Source organism: Macrotis lagotis, chromosome 1 (assembly GCF_037893015.1).
Source record: "Macrotis lagotis isolate mMagLag1 chromosome 1, bilby.v1.9.chrom.fasta, whole genome shotgun sequence".
Lineage (NCBI taxonomy): Eukaryota > Metazoa > Chordata > Mammalia > Peramelemorphia > Peramelidae > Macrotis > Macrotis lagotis.
In genome coordinates this window covers 543,092,861-543,117,803 of record NC_133658.1, presented here as the reverse complement: position 1 = coordinate 543,117,803, position 24,943 = coordinate 543,092,861, and the positions used below count along the sequence as shown (strand labels likewise).

Below are 24,943 nucleotides of genomic sequence, written 5' to 3'. Positions count from 1 at the left end.
ATGATTAAATAGCATCAATCATCTAAAACCCTACTCAGTTCATTATCAAAGTAATTATTGAAAGGAGATCATAAGGGGTTCAAGATTATATAATTATTTCTTTATTAAATTACTGATATAATTCACATTTATCAGTAACCTGTCCTATAAGGGAGATGATCAGTGAGACTCCTCTATCCATTGCTCACTTTTGTGTAGCTTGGAGGCCTAATGTCCACCTCTGATGTGAACCCATCATGCTAAGGCTATTTCATCATCACTTATTTGAATAGAACCTTCTTTGTGTGCATCAGGAATTTTGACAAGGCCATCCATGTGTGTGTATTATACTTGTATTCCTTGGTGTTCATCCATGAAGGGGCATCCACAAGGAAAACTGAAACAGTATTTTGTGCAATATCCCATTTATCTATTTGCCATTTGTTTTGCCCAGATTTCCCTTCCATGAATTTCCCAATGTTTTGAATGCCAAATTGGCATCCAAGTACTTTAACCATTAGCTATGGCCCAGGAATCCGTAAAGATGTGTCATTATCCCCCCTTTTCCTTGCCCAATGCTTAACATGCAGCCATCAGTTCTGCCCACTGATTGCTGCCTCCCTCGCCTGTATGTTCTAAAGTACCCTTAGTCAATGTATTATATGCTACAGCATTCCAATGCCTAATTTGCCCTAAATATTTAGCAGAGCCATCCATGAACCAAGTATTTTTCTTTTGTTCAGACATCTAATCCTGGATTCCATTTGATTGGTGAAATGGCCTTTTGAGGGGGCGTGGTCAGTAGAAACTGCACTGAGGTTAATTTAGATACTATTCTATGTAAGTTAGAGTCAGCAGATTTCCCTGGTTTAGCTCTGTTCTGTATGTACCATTTCCATTTAATTATACTGGTCTCCTGGGCATGTTCTATCTTATGAAAGACTGGAGTTATCCAGCTCATAAGAGGTATTTAGGGTCTTATGATTTAAAGTGAGCTATTCAGTTTCTACTAATGCCCAATACACCAGCAATTGTTCAAAAGTATAGTTCTTCCTTGCTGAAGGGAATTTTCTAGACCAGAATCCTAATGGCATATTTTTCCCCTATTGTTGTTGCCATAGGCTCCAGTTAGCATGCCCTTCCTGAGCATCAGATACCTGGACTCCCATCCTGCATGGGCTATAAGTTCAAAGCAGTTTGGCTGGCAGCCTTGATCTCCTTAAAGATCTTATTCTCTTCTCCCAAGGAGAATTCATACTTCTTCCTAGTAGCCTAAATGTGGAATATGAGCCCTCCAGTGCCTGAACAATTCAATGAATTGTTGGGTTTCCTTTTTCCTGGAAGGTCATACAGAATCCAAAATCTTTTGCTTTGCCTTAGGTAAAATTTTTCTGTGACCTTTGTTCCAAAGGATATCTAGAAATTTTACAGATTGTGAAGGAACTTGGATCTTATTAAGATTTTTTCCCAACCTTTCATCTCATATGTTCTAGCAATTTGTCATGCTTATTTTATATATCCTTTTATTCTGTTCCCTGTAACATAAGTGTTAATTGAATATTTATGAACTTCATCCAAATGTTCTGCCACTACTTGTTGAAATTAGTGGGACTAAGTTAATATCCCTGAGACAACCTAAAAAGTATATTACCATCCCAGCCAAGTGAATGCAAACTGATTCCATTGTGTGGGGTTCATAGGGATGGTAAAGAATACATTTGCCAAATCTGTAAGTGCATAAAACTGACCCACATGGGTTGTATCTTTTCTATCAGGGTAATAATGTCTGAAACATCAGCAAATACAGGAGAGGTGACATAATTTGTCTGTAGTCCACTGTCATTCTCCAGGTGTCATGAGTTTTTTTTAATAAAGATTTTATTTATTTTGAACTTTACAATTTTACCCCCAATCTTGTGTCCCTCCCCCCACCTCCCACAGAAGGCAGTCTGTTAGTCTATACACTGTTTCCATGGTATGTATTTATCTAAATTGAATGTGAAGAGAGATAAATCATATCCTTAAGGAAGAAACATAAAGTATGAAATAAAGCAAAATATTATATAGTAAGATAACATCTTTTTAAAAATTAAAGGTCTTTGGTCTTTGTTCAAACTCCACAATTCTTTCTCAGGATACAGATGGTATTCTCCCTCGCAGATACACCAAAATTGTGCCTGATTGTTATTCTGTTGGAATAAGCAAGTCCATTAAGGTTGATCATCACTCCCTTGTTGCTATTAGGATATACAAGGTTCTTCTAGTTCTGCTCATCTCACTCATCATCAGTTCATGCAAATACTTCCAGACTTCCCTGAATTCCCATCCCTCCTGGTTTCTAATAGAAAAATAACATTCCATCACATACATATACCACAGTTTATTAAGCCATTCCCCAATTGATGGACATTCACTCAATTTCCAATTCTTTGCCACCACAAACAGAGCTGCTATGAATACTTTTGTACAACTGATGTTTTTAGCCTTTTTCATAAGTTCTTAAGAGTATAGACCCAGTAGTGATATTGCTGGATCAAAGGGTATGCACATTTTTGTTGCCTTTTGGGCAAAATTCCAAATTGCTCTCCAAAAAAGGTTGGATGAGTTCACAACTCCACCAACAATGTATTAATGTCCCAGATTTCCCACATCCCTTTTAACATAGATCATTGTCCTTTCTGGGCATATTGGCCAATCTGAGAGGTGTGAAGTGGTACCTCAGAGATGCTTTAATTTGCATTTCTCTAATAAGTAGTGATTTAGAGCAATTTTTCATATGACTATGGATCACTTTGATTTCCTCATCTGTGAATTTCCTTTGCATATCCTTTGCCCATTTGTCAATTGGGTAATGGCCTGTCTTTTTTAAAAAACATTGACACAGTTCTCAGTATATTTTAGAAATGAGTCATTTGTCAGAAATACTAGTCATAAAAATTGTTTCCCAGTTTTCTACATTTCTTTTGATTTTAGTTACAATGGTTTTGTCTGTGCAAAAGCTTTTTAATTTAATGTAATCAAAATTGTCTAGTTTATTTTTAATGATGTTCTCCATTTCTTCCTTATAAACTGCTTCCCTTTCCATAGATGTGACAGATAAACTATTCCTTGATCTCCTAGTTTGCTTATAATACTTTTTTCTAGATCCTGAATCTCTTTCGATACTATCTTGGTATAGGGTGTGAGGTGTTGTTCTAATCCAAGTTTCTGCCATACTAACTTCCAATTTTCCCAACAGTTTTTTATCAAAGAGAGAGTTTTTATTCCAATAGTTGGACTTTTGGGTTTATCAAACATCAGATTACTATAATAAATTCCTGCTATTGTACCTAGTCTATTCCACTGATCCCCCATTCTATTTCTTAGCTAATACCAGACAGTTTTGATGACTGATGCTTTATAATATAATTTTAGACCTAGTAGGGCTAAGCCACCTTCTTTTGCACTTTTTTTCATTAAATCCCTGGAGACTCTTGACTTTTTATTTCTCCATATGAATTAACTTACAATTTTTTCCTAACTCATTAAAGTATGTTTTTTGGAATTTTGATTGGTAGGGCATTAAACAAGTAGTTTAATTTTGTAGAATTTTGTGTGATACAGAGAAATGTGCAAAATCATATGTGATCTGATGCTGACTGAAGTAAGTAGAGTATAAAAATCATGATACATAGCAACTTAATGTAATTGGAAAGAACAATGACTTATCAAAAAATAAAATTTTCATTCAACAAAATTATAAAGATCAAGTGAGATGCAGGAATAAAAAAGCTAAGAGACAACCCCCCCAACCCCAATTTATGGAAATAGGCAGCCCATGGATGTTACAGTTGTGCCGACTCTTTTTTTACCTCTTCAAGAAATATTATTTGTTTTAAGGGAGGGTTCTCCTAAAGGGAGAAGAAAATAGAGAGATTGGATTCTACAACAATGTAAGAAAAAGAGAAAATCAAAATTTAATTTTTAAAAAGTTTTATGAAGTTCTATGACTTTAGGCAAAATATTCAGACCTGTAAGGTCATCAGGAAAAGTTATTCCTGCTGCCAATCAGAATCAAGGGCTTAATTAAAGAAATTCCATTTTGAAAAGTTTCAGGTGGTTAGGAAGAATTATCTCTAAAATTTGTATTTAAAATAGTGCTCTTTCTGTCAGAGTTCTAAAAGGAGTGGCAAAATATAATATCCTAAAATTTAAGCTTCATAGTTAAAAGGGTTTTTCAATTCAATTTAAAAGGGAAAGAAAGAAAGACAATTGCCTATTTCTATTTAGTTAGATGCCTTAGAAAATAGAATATTCAATGAATAGCAATAGAGGTCCCCAAAAATTCACAAGACACAAAACCTTAAAGAAATTAGAAAAAGTCTCTAATATCTATTTACAAATGCACTCATTATGGAAACAAGGTGAACCAGAGAGCTTTTTAAGACTTTAAAGTTGTTTTATAATTACAAAATATGAATGAATTGAAGTTTCATCTATCACATTTGTAAAGATTTGTTATGAGAAAAATCTATAGAATACCTTTGCCAACATGTTTTATCTCTCAAGGTCTTTCTGGCCCAGAGACTTTGTGAAAGGATTTGTTTTCACCTCATGCTTTTAAAAGGGAATATTGATATATAAGATCGATGTAGCTTATTTATTATCTGTTAAAAGGAAGAAATTATACATGAAACTGTACCACTGGCATGGGTAATAAGTGTACACTGGGCATTTGAAACTATTGTGCAAAACTAAGATTCATAGAGGATCTTGGTTTCTTTTTGAAAATAGAATATATTTGAATAAGAGGATAATAAGCTTATAAAACAGATATTAGAGAAATTTGAAAGTAAAAGATATTCAGTTCTTAGAGTAACTTTTAGAAAACTTGTTTCACATAGATTAATAGTTAAATGTTCAATTTTAAAGAAGCAAAGTAGTAAACTCAGAAGAATATATATAAGGTGTTGAAAAGTTATGTGATTCAGTTTTGTCAATAAGCTACTTGACTGTTATGATGCCAAAGACTGGATGGTAGGATTTAGGGGATGGAAGTATTTTTGTTCCAGAAGCATGGAGGGGGGTAGAGAATAGGTACAGAATATAAAGATTTTAGCCCCTGAATTCCCAAATGTCATCCCCCCACCCATTACCAGGTCCTGTCTGTTCCCCCTCAAAAGATTCCTTTGCAAGATCAAAAGAGTAGGGAGGGTGATGAACATTTCCAGATATGAGAATCTTGTTCTGTCTCCCCTTTGCCCTGAACCCACCTACTCCCCCCGCCTCGGGAAGATTCCTTTGCTGAATTGAAAGGGGAGAAGAAGGCAGCAGGGGGATGGTGGAGATGAAAAGGCCTTGGAAGTAATTAAGAAAATTCTGAATAGGGGCAACTAGATGATGCAGTAGATAGAGCACTGGCCCTGAAGTCAAGAGGACCTGAGTTCAAATCTGGCCTCAGACACTTAATAATTACCTGTGTAACCCTGGGCAATTCACTTAAGCCCACTGCTGTGCAAGAACATATATATTTATATAAAAGAAAATTATGAATGAGCTCCTCCCCCAATATAGCTTCCCACCAGGAATTAGATTAGATAATGGCCCTGCTTTTACAGCTAAAATCTCTCAAGCAAATGGAAGCTACATTGTATACATAGGCCCCAGAGTTCTAGCCAGGCTGAATGAAGTAAAGGAAACTTGAGAGCTGAGGATTAATCCATCCTTAATTAATTTCTTGCAGGGGCTTCAGAAGGAGCAGACTCCAGAGATCTGTTCCCAATGGTTTGACTATCTCATCTTCTGAACCCATACATCCCTTCCAGCCAGGGGACTCAGTCTGGTTTACAAAATTCGCAGCGTCTAGACTTGAACCTACCTGGAAGGGACCCTACACTGTCATCCTGACCACCCCAACTGCTAAAAGGTAGACTCTGTTCCAACATGGTTGCATCACACCTGGGTAAAGCTGTGCACACCTGACCAATGGAGGATAGTGCCTGGCATCAATCTACTAAAACGTATTCAGCCATCCTCCAGATGTTCTGCTGTGCCTCCATCTTTGCTAAAGCCCATGCCTCCAGAGAAAAGAACACATGAACTATTAAAAAGGGCGACCAAGTGTAATGAAACTTTTAGGCTGAGGAAAGCTCTTTGACAGAGGCTCAAGGCCTCAATGATGGACATTTTTTTCTGGTTAGGTTTAGATTCTCTGTTCCCTGAGTACACCCCTGATTCTGGCATACTGGCATGCCTGAATGAGGGGGAAGTCGAGTGCTCCCTTTCCTGGCCCAAGTGTCAGTGTGTCATGGTGTTCTACATGTCCTCTGGTCCTGGGGGATATAGATGTGTAGGCATGGGGACCCCAGGGATCCATGGTGGGTCTGACCCTTACATCATGGTTTTTCATCAGGGTCCAGAAGTTCTTTAGCTATACAACCATCTTGTTCCTTTCTGTCCTGCAACCCTCTAACCCCTTTTGCCATCCCCCTCACACATGGGAATTAAATTTAGATGAAAGGAGTTCAAAAACTACTACAGTCATTTTAACCCACCCCCCTTATTGACCCTTCTGTCAGCAATTCATCAAATGCTGAATCATACCAAGCCCAATCTGGGTCAGAATTACTGACTCTGTGTTGACCCTCAGTTGCCCTATCTCATTAGCCTCCAGCCCCTGAACATTCTCCTGAGAACAACCAAAAATCACTCTCAGGGTTCTCACGCACCTGCCTTGTAACCCCCTCCACTCTAGAGTCCACCCTCTCCCCTGATCCTGCAGCTCATTTAGAAACATCTCTACTCTTGCATCTGATTGATTCATTGCCCCAGAAGGCACCTGGTTTGCCTGCTTGGATGGGCTCATAAAATGTGTCTCAGTTCAGGCTCTCCTGCCTCAGGATGATGCCTGGGCATCTTGGTCTCGATTCTCCCCCAAGGGTCTTTACTCCAGAGACCTGATGGCTGGGGATATTTCTTCACTCCTTTGGGCCCCTCTGGTCTGCAGAAGAGAGCCGTACCTGTCCTGATCTCACTACTGGACACTGCTGCCCTTGCTGCCCTCATTAGGGGAGTATCCAGTATCTGAGCGCCCAGATGTCAAACACACTGAGAGTTCCATCTCTCAGCTCAAGAACCAGATCAGCTCATTAGCAGAAATGGTACTGCAGAATAAAAGTGGGCTGGACTTCCTGTTCCTGAAGGAGGATGTCCTGTCTGATGGAAGATGTCCTGTGCTCTGCACTGGGAGTAACATGTTGTTTTTCTGCCTTAGTAGGCCCCTTGTTACTTCTCCTCCTCACCTTAACCATTGGTCTCTGTTTTTTTTTTTATCAAATCATCCATTTTATATATTCTCAGATGAATGCTGTTAAGATGCTTACTGTAGTTAAGGTTAGGAAAATGATAACTCAAGGATTTGAGTATTACAAAAAAGAAGTGGGAAATGAAACTCAATATTAATACTTGTGTAACCCCTGTGTAAAGGGGGTCCTTGGCACTTCTGGGCCCCAAGAAGTTTCTCAGTTTGACTAATGCCCCTAAGTCTAGGAACATCCTGATAGGGCTCAAACACTTGACCCTTAGACTCATGAGATATATCATAAATTTTATCTGAGACTCACCTAATTTTCTTGTTAACCTAATGCTTTTTCTGTTTCTGCAATATTCCTGCTCTCTCCCAAAACTACCTCCCTCCTCCCCAGTGCAGCTGGAGCTATGAGAAAGTAAAATCCACCCGACCTAAGTCTCCCTGGTCTGTGACTGTCCTGTACCACAGGAAACATGTTAGACCCTGACGCCCTTCCATCTTTTATTAGCCTCCTATCTATATTATGTCCTGTGTGTGTAATACTTTGATAAGGAAATCTATCTAACTGCTATCTCTGTTTCTGTACACTGCTTGTGCCAATACCTCCCCCTCAAAATACTATAAAAACCTTACTCACTCTATTTTCAGGTTGTTAGATTTGGATTTTACCCCTAACAACCCCCAGGTAAATATACACACCTTTTCAAATTCACTGGTCTCTGTTTCTTTCAGAGGCAGATTTGGGATACATCAGTCTGATTGCCTACTTATTATGAGTGCCTGATTATAGTGAAAAAACAGAAATGCTGAAATCGTCACAACAAAACCATAGTAACAAAAATTTTATCTTCCTTACATTTTATTCCTTTGATTTTTTCCTATAAATTTTAGTAGCTAAACATGAGAAAGGAGTACAACCTGAAGATTCTGTGACTGATGCAGCACTTTTTCTGGATTCCCACAGGGTTCTGAGGAAAATAAGGATTGAAGGCTTTATATTTTATAAGGAGGTAAGGATGATTAAAGATATACATATAGAAAAATTCAGAGATTTAAGTTGTACAATGAAGGATAAAGAACATTTCAGAAAATAAAGTTGTGGTGAGATGTTTGTCAATAAATGCCTTTGTGTGGAAATATTAGAACTAGATTGTTCATCAGGTTTTAAGTATATTTGGGCTCAAGTGTATCTGAATATATGACTATGCCATCCATGTTTGAGATTTTGAAACTGGTACCCTACATTATTCTTATTTCTTTGTAAAGATAGATGCTAGTTCCACACACTAAAGAACATCTAGAAACATGTCCTCTCAAGATAGGATATATGGATTCTATAAGCAACTGGAACCAATTTTCCTACCAGACAAATGGGCTAGTTTGATGCCTATGAAGTCACAAATGTTAAAAAAATATGCTAAAAATAACCCAAATATGCTATAAATAAAGCTGAAAATACCATTTATCATCCAATAAATCTTACTTTTTTTTTTACAATTTTCTGTTTTCTAACTGGGCAGAAGAGACACCTGAAGTTCAAGGAGAGAAAATGGTTCATTTTCATGTACATTCTACTTTAATAAAATCTAACTATTATGTACAGACAGTACATCTGAGAGCCAGACCAGACTTAAGAAAAATAAGATACAGAACCTCAATGTGTAACGTGACTGTGTGTATATATGAGTAAATAAATGTATGTTTTCTTGTTACCTGCATTTGAATGTGTGTGAATATATGTGTATGTGAATGTCTACATCTGTATGAATGTGTGCATAAATTTGTGTCTATGGATATGAACATGTATATATTTTTGTGAATGAATGTGTGAACATATGTATATGTGGATGTCTGTCTGTTCTCTGAGTGATGTGTATGAATGCATGCATGTCTGATTTTAAGTGAATGTGTGAGTATATATGTATGTGAATGGCAAACATTTTTGCCTCATTGGTATCTTATACTCAAAAGAAAAAACTTAAGTATCTCCCCAATTCCTTTATAGGCCCATTTTTTTCTACATATGTCCTGTGTACAGATTTCTAACTTGGAAAGCTGATGGACAGGACAGAACCTTGGGCATCAATTAGTACAATTCTCTCTTATACTCTTGACAAGGAAAGTGAGGCCTACTGAGGTTCAAGGACTTGACTAACATTTCATTCTTAGTGAGAAGTGGCAGAACTAAGATTTGGAGGCAGATCAATCCTCAAATTTCTCTTCCAGTAGTCTTTCCTTTATTTAATGGGTCAAATGAGAATGCAGGCAGTTAAGAATAATTTATAGGCCTAAGAGGACTTTACAACAAAGAGCAAAATGATTATGATAATACAGGTACAAAATACTCAAAATCAAGAAGGAGAAATTGGTTTTGAGCAAAACATTTTGTTATTGATGCACAAAGATCTTACCATAAGAATGAAATGATCCTCCTTTTACTGCTTTTTGTTTTTAAGTTGTTCTCCCTTTTTTCTTCACAATTTACATCTAGGAGTAAAAAGAAGTCCATGAAAAAACACTAAAAGTATCCTAATGGTTTTTGTGAGAAAGAGCAGTTTCTTTGACCTGACAGAATCCTACAATATAAAATGACTGAACCCTATGACCTTCAGCCTTCCTCCCAGTACCAACCATCCATGATCTAAATGTCAAGGCAGTCCTTTTCCTTCCCTCTTCAGTGGCAGCTGAACATGAATAAAGAGGATTTGAGAAATCCAAAGACTAATTGGTCAGCAAAAGTTCAAGTAATTCAACACAACTTGGTAGTGTCATATGAATGAAGATCCACATAAGCAGCCAAGGAGGGGCATCCCTTGAGCTCAGGGTGTTCCTTATTCACCAGGACTGACTCTCAGAGGCTCTAATCTCTAAGCCTAGGCTTAGTGTCTGACTAATAAATGCCTTAGGGAGAACTGAGCTTATTCACAATACAACTTCCTAATAAATTAAAGCACTTCAGCAAACTTGTCTAAGACCTCCATTGTTCTAGAAGAGCTAAGGAAGGAAAGACCAAGATGATCAAAGTCTTCACTCTCAAGCAAGTACCATTTTACTAGTACAATTCTATGAAGATAATTTGTCTCCAAGTAATCTACAGAAATCAACTTGAGGCATAGAGAAGAGGAGCACTCAAGAGTACCAAAGTACCTTAGGCATCAAGAGGAAGCTAAAAAAGTAAAAATGGGAGCTGTGGTCTAGGATACTTTAGTCTCTAGAAGTGCACAGACCCCTAGTTTTGGGGGTACAAAGACTGAAAAGATAGTGTAGCAGAAAAGATAGTGTAATAATGTGTCAACTGTAATTGAAGGACTTTAACAACAGAGAACTAGAATCTCCACAGCATGGATTTTCTTTTTTAAATATTCCTAAATTTGAGATTAACTGTGTTAAGGTAATATTCTTTTCCAAGGGGAATTCCTCAAAGAATGTCATTTTGGAAATATTCTCTAGATACAGATAGGTTTTGTTGAAATGTTCCTGAGGCAGATACTAAAAAAGAATATGTGATATTCATTTACAAGGAAACTCTTCAAAGTTTTTCTTTCCAAAAATTTTTTCTAGATTGGGCTTCTATTGGTAAGAATCCAATTCCTCACCACAGAGAGTTCAATATCATCTCAAATAATCATATCTATGACAGATTGAGCAAATATGAGAATAAAATAGAGAAACTCAAATATGAGAATAAAATAGAGAAACTCACCAGTACTGTAACAAGAGAGATTATCCCTCATTTCTATGATATTCCACATGGATTCCTCCCTTGAACAAGAAACAAAAACTTTTAAATATAATTCCATATTTCTAAATGTCAATTGTATGAGTATGCAGTTTACATAATGCATTTTCACAATCACTCTTTCCATTGGCAAGAACACCAGAAGATCAATCCAGCTGATTGAGGGAAATGACTGTCTGACTCTAAAATACATTTCAATTTTCTGAGTATGTGTATCATTTGTTCAACCCCTCTCTTTTAAGTGTCCCTTATTACTTGAAATATTACTTTAGTTTGTGGTATTGTGAAAATTTATTGGGATTTTTAGAATTCTAAAGAAGTTTACAAAGTAGAGAAAGACAAGAAAATACTATTGAACATTTTGAAAAAAATGAAAACCGATACAAGGGGTTTTGCTCCATCTGGTACCATTCTCCTAGAGTGACAAGAGCTGTAAACTTCCAGATGTAGTCAGAATAAAAATAATATTGTGGAGTTAGGAACGGAGGTCAAAAAGATAGTGGTCATTCAATCTGACTCCATTATACTGATAAAGAAACTGAAATCTTTAAAATGAGATTATTAAGTTCAAATTATCCAGAGGATGAGAAACTGGGGGAAGCAGAAGATAGAGCATAGGCCTTGGAGTCAGGAGGATGAATCCAGCCTCAGACATTTGATACTGTGTGACTTTGGAAAAGCCACTTAACCCTGACTGCCCAGTCATACTGATTCATATCTGGCCACTGGAACCAGATGGCTCTGGAGGAGACACTGGGGTTGGTGACCTAGCACAACTCATCCAAAACCAATTCATGTGCTTGTCATGGCATCACCTTCTTGACTGTCATGATTTTTTAGAAAACAAAGAACAAACATCATCAAGACCTAGGAAATAGAAATCCCAGAAAGGCTACCCACATTGAGTCAGGAAGGTTAGAGTGAATTCCAGCTTCTATATATGTGTTTACTACTTGAACATACATAGGATTTTTAAAATTATTATTTAAAGCAGCAATGGGATTTAGTGACTTGCTCAAGATCATACAGCTGGGCATTGAGACTGGGTTTGAACTCAGGTCCTCCTCCAGAGCCTTTAACATATATTGTGCCATGATAACTTTCTGTGTGAATTGTATCTGCCCCAGTAAGTTGAGGAGAAAGGCCTAAATTTCACAATTCATGTACTTTCTTTTCTTTAACAAGGTGACTGTCTCAGGCCTTTCCTTGTTGCCAATTCTCTGTCAAGTCCTTAACTCCCAAAGACCATACCTGAAAAACTATAAAACTAACATGTCTCAATGACACTGATTTCTTCTACAAAAAATATTGTCATGGTGAGAAACAATTTCCTCAAACTTTGAATAGATTCAAAACATAAAGTGAGGGATGGAAACAGTGTAGGATAATTCTCTACCATTTAAAGAGGGTCTTGTGCTTAAAAAGTCTTCAGGAACTTTTAAGCTTAGAATCCAGGGTAGGTCCATGGAATCCTCATCCAAGATGAGAATAACTAGAAGAAACAGAAGAGGAAGAATTCACAAATGGTGCCTTTAGGCCAAATGAATAGGACCATTATCAATTCCATATCAAATGCAGAAATAGAAAAATGAATCTTTTTTAGTCTAGCATAGTGCTTGACAAATCAACTTTTCTTTGTTTCTCTATTTTGCAACTGGAAGAAAACTCAAGAGGATTGATATTCTTTGAAAGAATTCTAAAGTGTTTCTTAAACAAGGAAAAAAGGAAAATTTGAAAGTATTTTTGCTGAACATGATGAATTTGTGTGGCTCCTAACAGACTTAAAGATATGATCATCAATCACTAGTTTGAAATCCATAAGTATTTTCCAAAAGTGGTCTTTTAGGATCATATCTTTTAGGTAGACTTCTGCTGTCTCTGGCCAATTCATACTTGAATTAGGTGCTGTATCAGGAATAGAATTAAAGCCATCTTTGCTGCAATATCCATTCAAGTTCTAAATGATACCTTGTTTAGACCCAGGTGTTTGTTCTTTTGCTGGAAATTATTTTTCATCAGAACTTGCTGCACTTTCTCAAATAGATCTTTCAAAAAGTCTTGATCCTTACTACAAAGCTAATTTTAATTAAGTTTTAGGAAAAGATGGAAGCTCACTGCCCATGTTCAATGGAATTTTCTTCACTTGAATTTTCCTTATAAAGGGAATGATCATACTCTTCATCCTCCAAAGGGATTGTAAACCATATACCTCCTTCATCTAGTAAATACAGAGAATGAAAGCGGTTCAAATAAAGCATTTAAAAGGATAATAAAAAGTTTATATAAAGTTGAATCAGCAGAAAAGTTTCTAATTATAGCTTCCTTGCAGTGATGGAGATAAGACTTGTATAATGGCTACCCACCTGCAAACAAATTTTTTATCCATTCATGTGAATAATAAATCAGTTACATGAAAATTCCCAAAGTAGAAAAGACTCGAAACTTAAAATTATCTTTCTATAAATCAGGTATTTCCACCATAATTAACATGAATCAAACATCACATTTACCAACAGTGATGCTAAGAAGAGTTAAGCAAAGATGTCCTCAAGGAGCTAGCATTCTAATTGATTTAATGGTATAAGCTGCACTGAGTAAGCCACAAAAGTTTCCTCAGTACATATTGTAGCTGAACAGGAGTACACTGTGTATCATTGGCACCAAATTCCTATGAAAAACTAAGAGTAAAAATGGGAGCTCTCCTCTTGATAAGTTTTGGGCATTGGGCATTTAGTGATGAGGTGGCAGTTTGTAGGGGGAAAAAAACTGTGTAGCAACAACTCTGGGGGGAACTGGAGAGAATGGTTGCACTGGTATGGAGCAAAAGTTGCCAGTGAATGTTTCAGGGAATGGTTTGGCCCTTGAATATCCTTAAGTCAGAGACTAAGCATAACTGGGTACTTTTCATGTACAAGAAGAGTTCCTCAATGAATGTTAGTCAGAAAAGTTTGCTAGATTAGGCTGTTATTGATTAGAATCTATTTCACTGAGAAGGTGGATTCCAGCCATTCTTCCAATCACAACATGTGAGATTAAATCTGGAAATAAAAATAAAAATAAAATACAAATAAAACAAAAACAAAAACAAAATAAAAAATAACTTACCTCCCCTGTCACTGGAGGATTCATCATGGTTTTCTGCAAAGATATTCAGAGGAAACTCCCTTGAACAAGTAACCACTTTTGATTATAAATCCTCATTATAAAGGATCAAATATGTGAATATACAATTTTAGTAAAAACTACCTGTATTACAAAATTTTCAACACTGGTCAGCATCTTGGAAGACATATGCCTTTGACTGGGAGAAACAGTTCACCCTTTTTCAAAAAACTTTTATCTTTCAGAAACCATAGTTAACTTCACTTAGCCTCACTTTGGAATTAATTGTTGATACAGGAACATGTAAAATAGTAGTTTCTGGATTTCAGCAAACCTAATTGGGATTTTTAGAAATTCAAAGAAATTTACAATGGAAAGATAACTCACAAAGTATCATCTGCAATTCAAGCAAGCAAACAGGAAACAGAATGAAAACATTTGATTTTAATAGCAAATAGAATACTGCCATATTGTAGCATGAGCTTTTATTTAAGTTTTTCCATACTTCACAGGAATTTATTTTTTTGAATTGCATGTAAAGATACATTTATTCAACTTTTACATGAGGTTTTGAGTTCCACAATTTTCTACCATTCTACCTTCCTATCACCTCCCCAAGACAGCAAGCAATGTGATACAGGTTCTATGTGTAATCATAATATACATATATCCACATTATTCATTTTTTGAAAGAAGAATCAGAACAAAAGGGAAAATCCAGGTGAAAGAAGTCAAAAAGCCAAAAATAAAATTTTATGCTTTGATCCTACATTCAGACTCCATTGTAATACACCAGGATGTGGACAACAATTTCAATCATGAGTCCTTTGGAATATCGTGAATCATTCATTATACTGTTGAGAAGAGCAAAGATTACTATAGGTGATTGTTGCACATTGTTGCTGTTACTCTGTTCAATGTTGTCCTGGTTCTGATCATCCATTTCCAGGTTTTTCTGAAAGCTGCTTACTTATCATTTCTTATAGAATCATATCAATGCAGAGGATTATGAATGTAGCTTTAATGTTGTTAAAATCTTGTTAATTGTGGAAGATTATTTGCTCCTAAGATGTAAACTGAACCCTGTTTGCATCCTGTGTCCCTTTGACCCCTGTTGTTTGTGTCCTGACTCCCATTTTTCCCTTTACCCATCCTTGACAATAGATGCTGGTATGTCAGGAAATGACATGTTAAACTTGTGGGTTCTGCACCGTGGGACAGGTAGGACCAGTAGCTTGCCATTGGAAGATACCTGGCCCAAGGGGCAAGACCACTCCCCAAGTGCTACCCTTTTCCAACCTATTATAGAAGAGTATTTAACAGGAAGCGCTGCCACTTCTTGCTTCATCTTCGTCTTTGACTCTAACTTCCATCCAGCAGATTGAGTTTTTCCACATACTCTTTCTTAGGCCATGTGGAACACCATGCCCCCCCATGCCATGTGACCAGACTAAGCCAAGTCTCTCTCTCTCTCTCTCTCTCTCTCTCTCTCTCTCTCTCTCTCTCTCTCTCTCTCTCTCGGTACTCAAAGTGCTTACTGCTTTTCTAGGAGTTTTTACTCTGCTTATTTTACTATATTTATAATAAAAGTACTGAGTAGTTCTAAAACCCCAAAGGGAGCCCGCAAATTCATTCTCTTTTCAGTGGCCTTAGATCTTCTATCTCTGTCTCTCTGTCACCACATTTATGGGGAGCAGTCAGGATCACACTGAATCTCCCTTGATTGGCTCCAAGTCCCTGAGGTGAGAGAAAGCCTGAGCTAGGCAATCTTTTCCACATCTGGCTAAATTGTAAGTTCAGGAAAAACCTTCCCTATTTTAGACCTCTCCTTTGCTCCTAGGAACTTGTGGGGGAGAATGGCTATGAGTCCTTGAGGAAGACTGTGCATTGTGGTGTGTTTGGGTTGATGCCAGTATCAGGGTCAGCCACTTTGTCTTGCCCCACTGCGGGGAAGCCTGCTGTATGTTAGACACTGACCAGTGAAGGCATGTTCTGAGGCATTGAAGATGGCTTGTGGGCCCCTCTTTTGAGTAGACCAAATTTGTCCTTGGGTCATTCAGGACTAAACTGGGAGGATTTTTTCACTGAAATGTCTGTTTGGCCTTTGGAGAAGGGAAGTGGCCAGGTACAGATTCTCTGTGTCCACTCCTGGACAAACAGTTATCTGTGGCTCAATCTGTGCTTTCTCTCTTTCTCTCTAAAATGCTCTCTCTCACTCTTTGCAGCCCCCCACCTTCTGGGGATGGCTATGGGGGAGTGGAGTGAGGAAAAAGTTCTGACTCTTTGGATCCAGAAGCTCAATCTTATGTCACAGCTGCAGTGCCAATCTACACTCCTCATGGGTGAGATCCCCAAAACTTGGTCTAGCCCCATTGCTTCTATAGGGAACCTTCTTCCTGGGTTGAGGAGAAGAGGGCAGGGCAAAAGACCCTTTTTCCTTAGACTCAACATGTGGTTATTATTCCAAATCCCTCTCACCTTTAGCTCTGGTCCCATACTTAAGAAGGGCAGGGAAGGGGAAGCAGGCAGATTGACTGACATGCCTTGTTGGTCAATCGAATCACAGAAAAAAGAGGAAGAATGAACTTGTCCTGGGAAATTCATTTTTTTCATTTTAATTAAGCTTGTGCTACTAAGATCTCTGTAATAGAGTAACTGGATTTGAATTTTATAAAGTAACTTAAGAATGCATTCAGCTGTATTAAGGAATATTAACTAACTATTGATTGGCTATTTTAAAATCTTTATATATGTTTGTCAATTTGAAATTTTGGTGCTGGCTAGGGTGTCCAAAAAAAAAATCTCACTTTGGTAAATGTATAACCTTTGTTCAAAAAAAAAGAATTATATGTTTGTCTGTGTGTGTGTGTGTGTGTGTGTGTGTGTGTGTGTACTTGTGTGTGCCTAAAATTCCTCTGTGTGTGCATAACTCAGATCTGAAATAGTTCCTTACTGGTAACTGAGTTAAATGTTATTTCTTTTATTTTGGGTCTTTTGGACTAATTGTTTTTTTAAAAAAAAGACTAATTTAAAAGTATGCAATTAATAAAATTTGAGCCAGCTTCCTTATAAGGAATCCTAATATCATTTGACCTCAATTAGGAATTGCAAAGACTATCTAGCTATCCTTTGAATCAAGCTAGTAAATCAGGTTAAATTAGAATATAAACAATTAGGCACAATCGGGGAGCTGTGCCTGACTCTTGACTTGGAGGAAATAGAGCTCCATCTCTAGTTTACATTGGAAAGTGTGCAAGTTTCAAGCTTTGTGATGGTCTCTTTGTGAAACTCACGTGTGAACTAAGTTTTTGGTAGCCTAATATTGATTGACAGCTGTATTCAACCTAGGTTAATTAACTGAGATTGTAAATATTCTCTTGGGTTTAGCAAAATGTAGCTATTTGTTGACTTGTTTTATTTGTCCCCCCCCCCAAAAAAAACGCTCAATTCTTTTTGGTACATGATGCCCTCAAGACGCTTTTAAAAGGAGACTGGAAGGCTTTTCATAGGAAATGTCACCACCTAGTGGTTAAAGGGAAAAAAATTAAACTGCTAAATTGGAAAGTAATTTCTTTTGTGAAAGAGAAATTCTGTACTAAATTCTGTAATTTGAATTATTTTAATGTTGAATTACTATTGATAATACATTGTCAATAATACTTTACTACATTCTGTAATCTGATTTGTTTTGATTTTAAATAAATACTGATAATACATTGTCAATCTCACAAGACCTTTTGTAGCTAAAAGTCTGTAATAATTTTTGTCTCTTATCACATGTTTATGCAAGGGAATATATATATGTAATTATATATAGGACTAAAAGTAAAATCTACTTAATATCTCTTATTTGAAAATAAGAAAATTTAACAATTTAAATATTGTTTGGTGTAAATGTAACATTGCCTATCATTCATGGTGTAAATAAGAGTTAATTGGGGTTTTTTAAAATAATATTGAATCCTTGGGAAGTCACATTTTCTTTTTTATGATTAAAAATCATATTTTGGATAAAGTTAAATAAACATATAAAACTAATGTGAAAGATATTGAGCTATAATATCTACCTTTAGGAAAACACCTTCATTATTTCTTTTTCTCCTAAGTGAATGAGATGTTAGCCTAAGTATCTTATGTTTAATGTGAGTTAGTAATTATTTGTTTAATTTTAAAGAAGTCAAAATTGTAAATTTCTTCCCTCATGTAAATTGCAGACAGAGGAACAGGAAATCTGACCTCAGACACTTAATAATTACCTAGCTGTGTGGCCTTGGGCAAGCCACTTAACCCCATTTGCCTTGCCAAAAAAAAAAAAATATTTTTATGAACATGCTTCACAGCCATTTCTCACAATCCCCCCCTAATTTTGCATCCTCTATGAAAGTTTCCTCATACCATTCCTGATGAACTTCGTTTATCATATTCTTCTCAATATTCTCTCCATATTCAAGTTTATATTTCCAAGAGGGACCCAACCCTGTGTTTTCATTACCAAAAATCCTCATGTCCAGCTATCATCTTTTGTATAGAAACTTGCACTATTTTAGTTACTAATTATATCATGCAAGGCAAACCATATCACTTCTTTCCACCAAGAACCTCCAAAACAGTACATCCAGTTAAGTATTGGAAGGGGAATTCAGAGTTTCAATTGGGACATGAACCAGTTGTTCTAATGCTCTTTGTATTAGAAATAGTATTTGTAGTAGTCCTTTATTACTTTTCCATTTAGCATTGATCTTCCCCCAGCAAATTTATAAATTTACCCCACCCACCCCCTTGCTCTGCCAGCAAATCATCCAGGACCAGCCTATGTTGGCTGTACAGCTTCCCTTGTCTGAGTGACTTGGTCAGCTAATCAGTCAAGAGCCTTTGCTGTCTCATTGGTGCTTATTTCTAGTTAGTAATCTGCTTAATTCATTGAGCAAGCAGATTGGGGTTTTATAGCCCCAACTCTAACCTTGGGCTCATATGACTGGGCCATAGGTTTGAATTATTCTTTCAGGGGATCAAATGTTTCCCCATCCATTAGCACTCCCCTTTGTGGTTAGGGAAGTTTCAATGCGTCTTTTAATTTTTTCCAAAGCTCTCAATTCATTCTTGCCCTTAAGAAGCTTTCCATTTGTCCAGGGAAAAAGAAAAGTTTTGATTAGATGAGTCCAATATAACAATTGGCTGTCCAATCTGTAGGTAAATAAGTGTAAGTAGTCATTTCACAAATGCAATAGAACCCCCTCAGAGCAGGTTGGGGTTGTGAAAAAATCCTAGTCTGCTCAGAGTAATTGGATAATAGTGGACTTCGTGTATTCCTAAAGATCCCCCAGCATAATTAGTTTAAGTAAATTTCCATAATTGCTGATTGAGTTTCCAAATGCACCCTTCACTATGGGAAAAGACAGACAAATCTTCAAGACTCTAAAGCTGATTAAATTGCTTTCCAGTAACTGTCCCATTATTCCACACCCAGCAGAAAACAAGAGTCCTTGTCATATCTTTGGAATTCAGGAACTGGCAAGTAGCAATATCATCAGATCCTTTACAAGTGGGATTTCCTCCTCCTAGTAGGAGCTCAGGTAGGGATATCCTAGAAACCTCCCATTCCCATGATCCTTCCCCAATACCTGGTTGAAAGCACTGTTTTTCCCTTTACAACTATGATGTGACACATCTTTAAATGTTGGTACATTTGATAAGAGTTCATTTCCATTTGCCAACATATGGAGTACAATTTAACTGGGTTATTTGGCCCTCCATTCACATTCACTCTTCCCCAGACATTCCCCCATCCTCTCAAACAGTACTTGTCTTTAACTGCCTCAACTAGGGACCATTGGTGTTCTTTCTGTGGAACCCAGAACCAGTGCCATTGTTAACAGATCACTTCCTGAGGATCCATGTGGGGCTCAAAGGCCCTGGGATCCAGGGCCAATGGACAAGCTATTGCAGTTCTCCAGAGATGCAACAGTTTGCCACATTAAAGCAACTGGCTAACATTTCTACCATCTTAACTCATTACCCTCTAGTTCTTTTATCAGTTTTACCCTTTCTTTATAGGTAGGGGATCGATGGGGGGAATGGAGCAGATGAGGAAAGGGGCCAACTTTATCAATAGAGTCATGGTGCCAGTCTGCTCCAAGCTCAAATTGTATCTGCAAAGGAAGAGTTTATACCCCCTTGGGAGCACACATCTACTCATGCAAGTGATCCAGACAATCATGGCCACCCACCCAAGGAAAAAGAGAATGTATATCAATTCTTTAGGCTCCACGTAGTTTGTTTGTTCTACTGGGTCTTCTCTAAGTTCCCAGGGTCATAGGAAGCTATACTTCATGTAGAAGGTTAGTCAACAGACCCTTTTACTCAAGTATAGAGTCCAGACTCTCTCCTTGTTTCTTATGGCATTACTAGTTGTGAACATATCTGGAATGGGTCCTACCAAGTAGGTGTCAGTCGATCCATGTCTGGATCAGTACCCCATCCTCAGGCTGGAATTTATGCACTGGGAATCCTGGGGGTGGGGGGGGAGTTTGAGCAATGATCCCTTTTTTCCTGTAGAGAGAATAGCTTGCCAAATATTGTAAACAATTTCTAAGAAATTTATCTTTAGTGTCCCATTTGGGGGGCTGGGTAAATCCGGCTGGGTATGGGTGTCCATACAATAATTCATAGGGGATAAACCCACATCTCTTCTGGGTTTGGTCCTAATGTGGAGAAGTACTAGGGATAAGCACTTTGTCCAGAGGAGCTGGGTCTCTATCCTAAGTTTGGTAAATTGTCTCTTGATTTCCTGATTCATCCTTTCTACCCTACCTGATGGAGGATGCTGAGTATGCAACACTCAAGAAATTTCTAAAATTCTTTTTAAGGGCTAGAGGACTCAAGCAGTGAAATGAGACCCATGGTCCTCCACTAGCCCATAAGGAGGAATGATTTGATCTAATAAGATCTTAAAGTAGATACAGTAGTTTGAACCAAGGGGAAGGCCTCAATCCAGGATATGAGATGAACTATGATTACCAGCAAACCCCTTATTCTGTCCACTGGTGTTACCTTGAGGAAGTCCAACTGCATGCTCTGGAATGGTCTCAATCCTGGGGGCTGACTTTCTTTCGGGTCATCATCTCATTGTACTTGTCATTCAACAAATAATGCAACCATCAATCATTTGTTGGGCGAGAGTATAGATGCCAAGACACACATACTTGGCCAGCAAGGTTATCACACAGATTTTGGACATCCCAAAGGCTACCTTGATGTATGTACTGCAGGATCTCTCTCGTGGTGGCCTCATTTAGAACCTCTCTACCATCTGGTAAGAACCATCTCCCTTGCTCATCTTCCTGTCCCTCAAGTTCTTGGGCCCTTTTTTTCTCCTCAAAGATAAGGACCTCAGGTCAGGGGGAAATGAGAGTTAACATTAAAATGACTTGTCAATTCCAGTTTTTCAACCCTTTTTGCCTCCCCATCGGCTAGGCAATTTCCCCTTAACATGCACCAAAGCTGTAGTCTTGGGCAAGTGTTAATACCTTGTTAATACCGTCATAATAGTTTTTTTCTGTGCTTGTTCCTTTACTTATCATACTCCTCAGATCTTTCCAAATACATGAACCACTGGCCACACGTAGTTTAAGTCTGTATAAATATTCCCTTATGTTTCAATAAATTTTGAGCTTGGTTCCATGTGCAAACCAGCTAATTGGAAGTCTTCCAAATTCTACAGCAGTTTTATTCCCATCAACAATAACCTAGCCATTCTTCTTCCTTCCAACACCTGGGAGGAACCGTCTATAAATAAGGCCATTATCCCATGGGGGGGGGGGGGGGGGACTCCTGTAGTTCCTCATGGTGCTTAGTTAGGAAAAACAATTGATTGCATACAACAATGACACCTTTCCCTACTAGGGAAGATGTTGGTATTCCAGATGGTATAATAGATCAGGATCAGGCCTTTCTTTTCCAGGAGGATAGCCTCATAGGTAAGGATTTTTGAGTCTGTCAACCATTGTTCAGCTCTTTGGTTTAAAATGCAACTTACCTAAAGATGGATACTGACCACTAGGCTTCCTCCAAAGGTTAATTTTCTACTTTCTTCTACCAGAATAGCAGTGACAGACAGTCTGGACACATATTGGTAAATCCTGGGCTACTGTATCTAAGACTTTGGAAAGGAAGAATACCAGTCTTTGTTCACAAAATATACTCTCAATAAGCTTTGTGCTGTGAGTTCATCCAGTTCCAAGTCCAGGAACTTCATTTTCTCCTTCAAGGGATAGGTTTCTCTTTTTCCCGTCTACTCCTTGATACCTTATTCATGTTCTGATTTTTGGGAACAGTTTTGCTAATCCCTTGCACTATCATTTCTCATAACTCTATGTTCTATGAACCTGATTGTCATGGTCCCAGATAGTGGAAACTTTTCTCTCCTCAGCTCACCTTGTGCCATCAGGTGGCTAAAATTCTAAGACCACATCACTACCTTCTGAATCTGATCCTGCTCTTCCCCTGTAAATATGATATCTAATATTGACAACATTTCCCCAAAGTGTACAAATTTTTACCTAAAAATTGATTTAACTACTCTGCTAAGAGTTTCTTTGTATCCTTCTTGAAATTTCTAGTCTCTGAGCTACTGAGGAGAGGATTTACATACGTTTCCTCCCTGAATCAAAGGGACCTCCCTTAATGTGAATTGATTTATGGTGATAGAACTTGGCAGCAAAAAATTATTTTTCTCTTTAACTAGCTGTTTTAGCTTCTGGTGGAGAGGGTTGTGCTGTGAATGGCCCCACCCAGGTCAATCAGCTCTTCCTCTGCCACTGCCCTTTGGTATGGAAGGGGAGGAAAGAATCAAGAGTTGGGAGTGGAGTTGGTGGAATGTAGGGAGGAGGAAGAGCAGCAAGTTTTCTCAGATTCTGCTTTCACCTTTTCCTTGTTCAGTACAAACTGTCTCATCTTTGGCAACCAGAGGACAGCATATGCACTTTCCTCCTCACTCTGAGGTCCTTTACCATATTCAAACTTTGGCAAAACCACTTGTCAGAGTGCCAACCCAAACCTAACAACAATATTTTCTCTTTAACTTTTCCTTTGTATTTTGGCAATTTATTCCAATTACTCTATTTCTGGTCGTATGTGTGGGAAGGATTTTGATCACCTAATTCTGACTTTTTTCCATTAGTCCTTAATTCTGCTCAAGGGCAAGGAATGAATTTGTTCTTTTATTGCTTGCTGGTAGAGCATTGGATCACTGACCCTGAGCCTGTCGACCCAGGTCCTTATAGGATCTTATGGGATCATGCTTCTCCTAGCTCAACAAAGTACCTGCTAATTTCCTCCTGTTTCTTGCCTGGGGGGGGGGGGGGGGGGTCTTGAATCCAAGACCTAGGGGGTGAGAATCCCCTGTCAGGGACTCTCCTTAGTTTTTTACCCTGTGGTAGACTGTCTGGTTTCCTCAAGCCTCAAGACTCAACTGGATCCTACCCATTCTGTCCCTCAGGTACTTTACATGTGGTCCATGTGCATGTACTCACTGGACCTGCAGTTATCCTTATCTCTATTAATGGCCTTCTATTCCCCCTTGGTTGTTTTCTGCTCTCAGCTCCAGTTCCCCTTTGGACCTCACTCTCCTTAGTGGAGAGTTGTTCCCCCATCTGAACAAGAGTCAAGACTGGAGAATTCCTCCCCCTTCTGAGGAGTCTGGAATATCTTGGTGAAACCTCCAAATTGTGTGGAATAGCAACTAAAGGAATCAAGGGTTCAGAGTCTGAGCCAGAGAGCAGGAAAGGGTCTTTTATTTTTCTTTGAAGATAAAGGCAACAGCTCCTGGTACAATGTAGTCAGGGAGTGTCAAAGTTCACAGGCCTGTTTTTATAATAAATTGAATTTAAAACCCTTTCAACTATGATGTCAATATTTTAGGAAAATATATTTTACTGCTCCTTTTAGGACTCTGATAAACCTTGCATTAATCTGATTGTAAAAAAGTAATGAAGATAACCAAATTATCAGTCTCAAAAATGAAATGGGTGAACTAACAATCAATGTGGAGGAAATTAAAGAGATAATCTGAGTTACTTTGCCAAATTGTATGCCAATAAATTTGATGATCCCAATGAAATATTCCCCAAGAAAAACTCTCCAGGATCAGATGATTTTTTGTTGTTGCTGCTGTTTTTGCAAGGCAATGGGGTTAAGTGACTTATAGTATCTGAGGCCAGATTTGAATTCAGGTCCTCCTGACTCCAGGGCTGGTGCTCTATCCATTGTGCCACCTAGCTGCCCCCAGGACCAAATGATTTACAAGTGAATTCTACCACACATTTAAGGAACAATTAGTTCCTATTCTACAGAAGCTATTTAAAACAATAGTTCTGCCAAATTCCTTTTATGATATCAACATGATGCTGATACCTAAACCAGGAAGAACCAAAACAAAGAAAATTATAGAACAATCTCCCTAATGAACAATGACACAAAAATTATGACATGAAAATTGAAGTTTTAACAATGAAATTGTAGCAAGTTATTACTAGGATAAGAAATCAAAATTGGCAATGAGGAAGTAAAGCTTTCACTCTTTGCAGATGACATGGGGGTATACTTAGAGATCCTGATAAAATCATCTAAAAAACTCCTTGAAACAATTAACAAATTCAGCAAAGTAGCAGGATATAAAATAAATCCACATAAATCATCAGTATTTTGATATATGAGTATCAAAGCCCAAGAGCAAGAGATAGAAAGAGAAATTACATTTATAGCAACTATTAACAGTTTTAACAATATTACAGTATGTATTAACAGTATGTAATAATATTAAATATTTGGAAATATAC

At 37.7% G+C, this 24,943-nt stretch overlaps 1 long non-coding RNA gene across 3 annotated transcripts in view; it reads right to left on the bottom strand.

The window, feature by feature from the left end:
- Nucleotides 1-2,082: 2,082 nt before the first annotated feature.
- The window catches only part of LOC141507024 (uncharacterized), a 66,671-nt gene continuing 43,810 nt past the window's right edge, over nt 2,083-24,943 (bottom strand). The window contains exons 3-6 of one of the 3 annotated variants that reach the window (XR_012474052.1): nt 10,971-11,029; nt 9,679-9,754; nt 8,186-8,235; nt 2,083-2,168 (exon numbers count right to left, since the gene is read on the bottom strand). This is a non-coding gene — a long non-coding RNA (uncharacterized LOC141507024). Of the gene's footprint in view, nt 2,169-7,958; nt 8,236-9,678; nt 9,755-10,970; nt 11,030-24,943 lie in introns of those variants that run through there. The other 2 variants (XR_012474050.1, XR_012474053.1) reach the window with 2 other exon arrangements.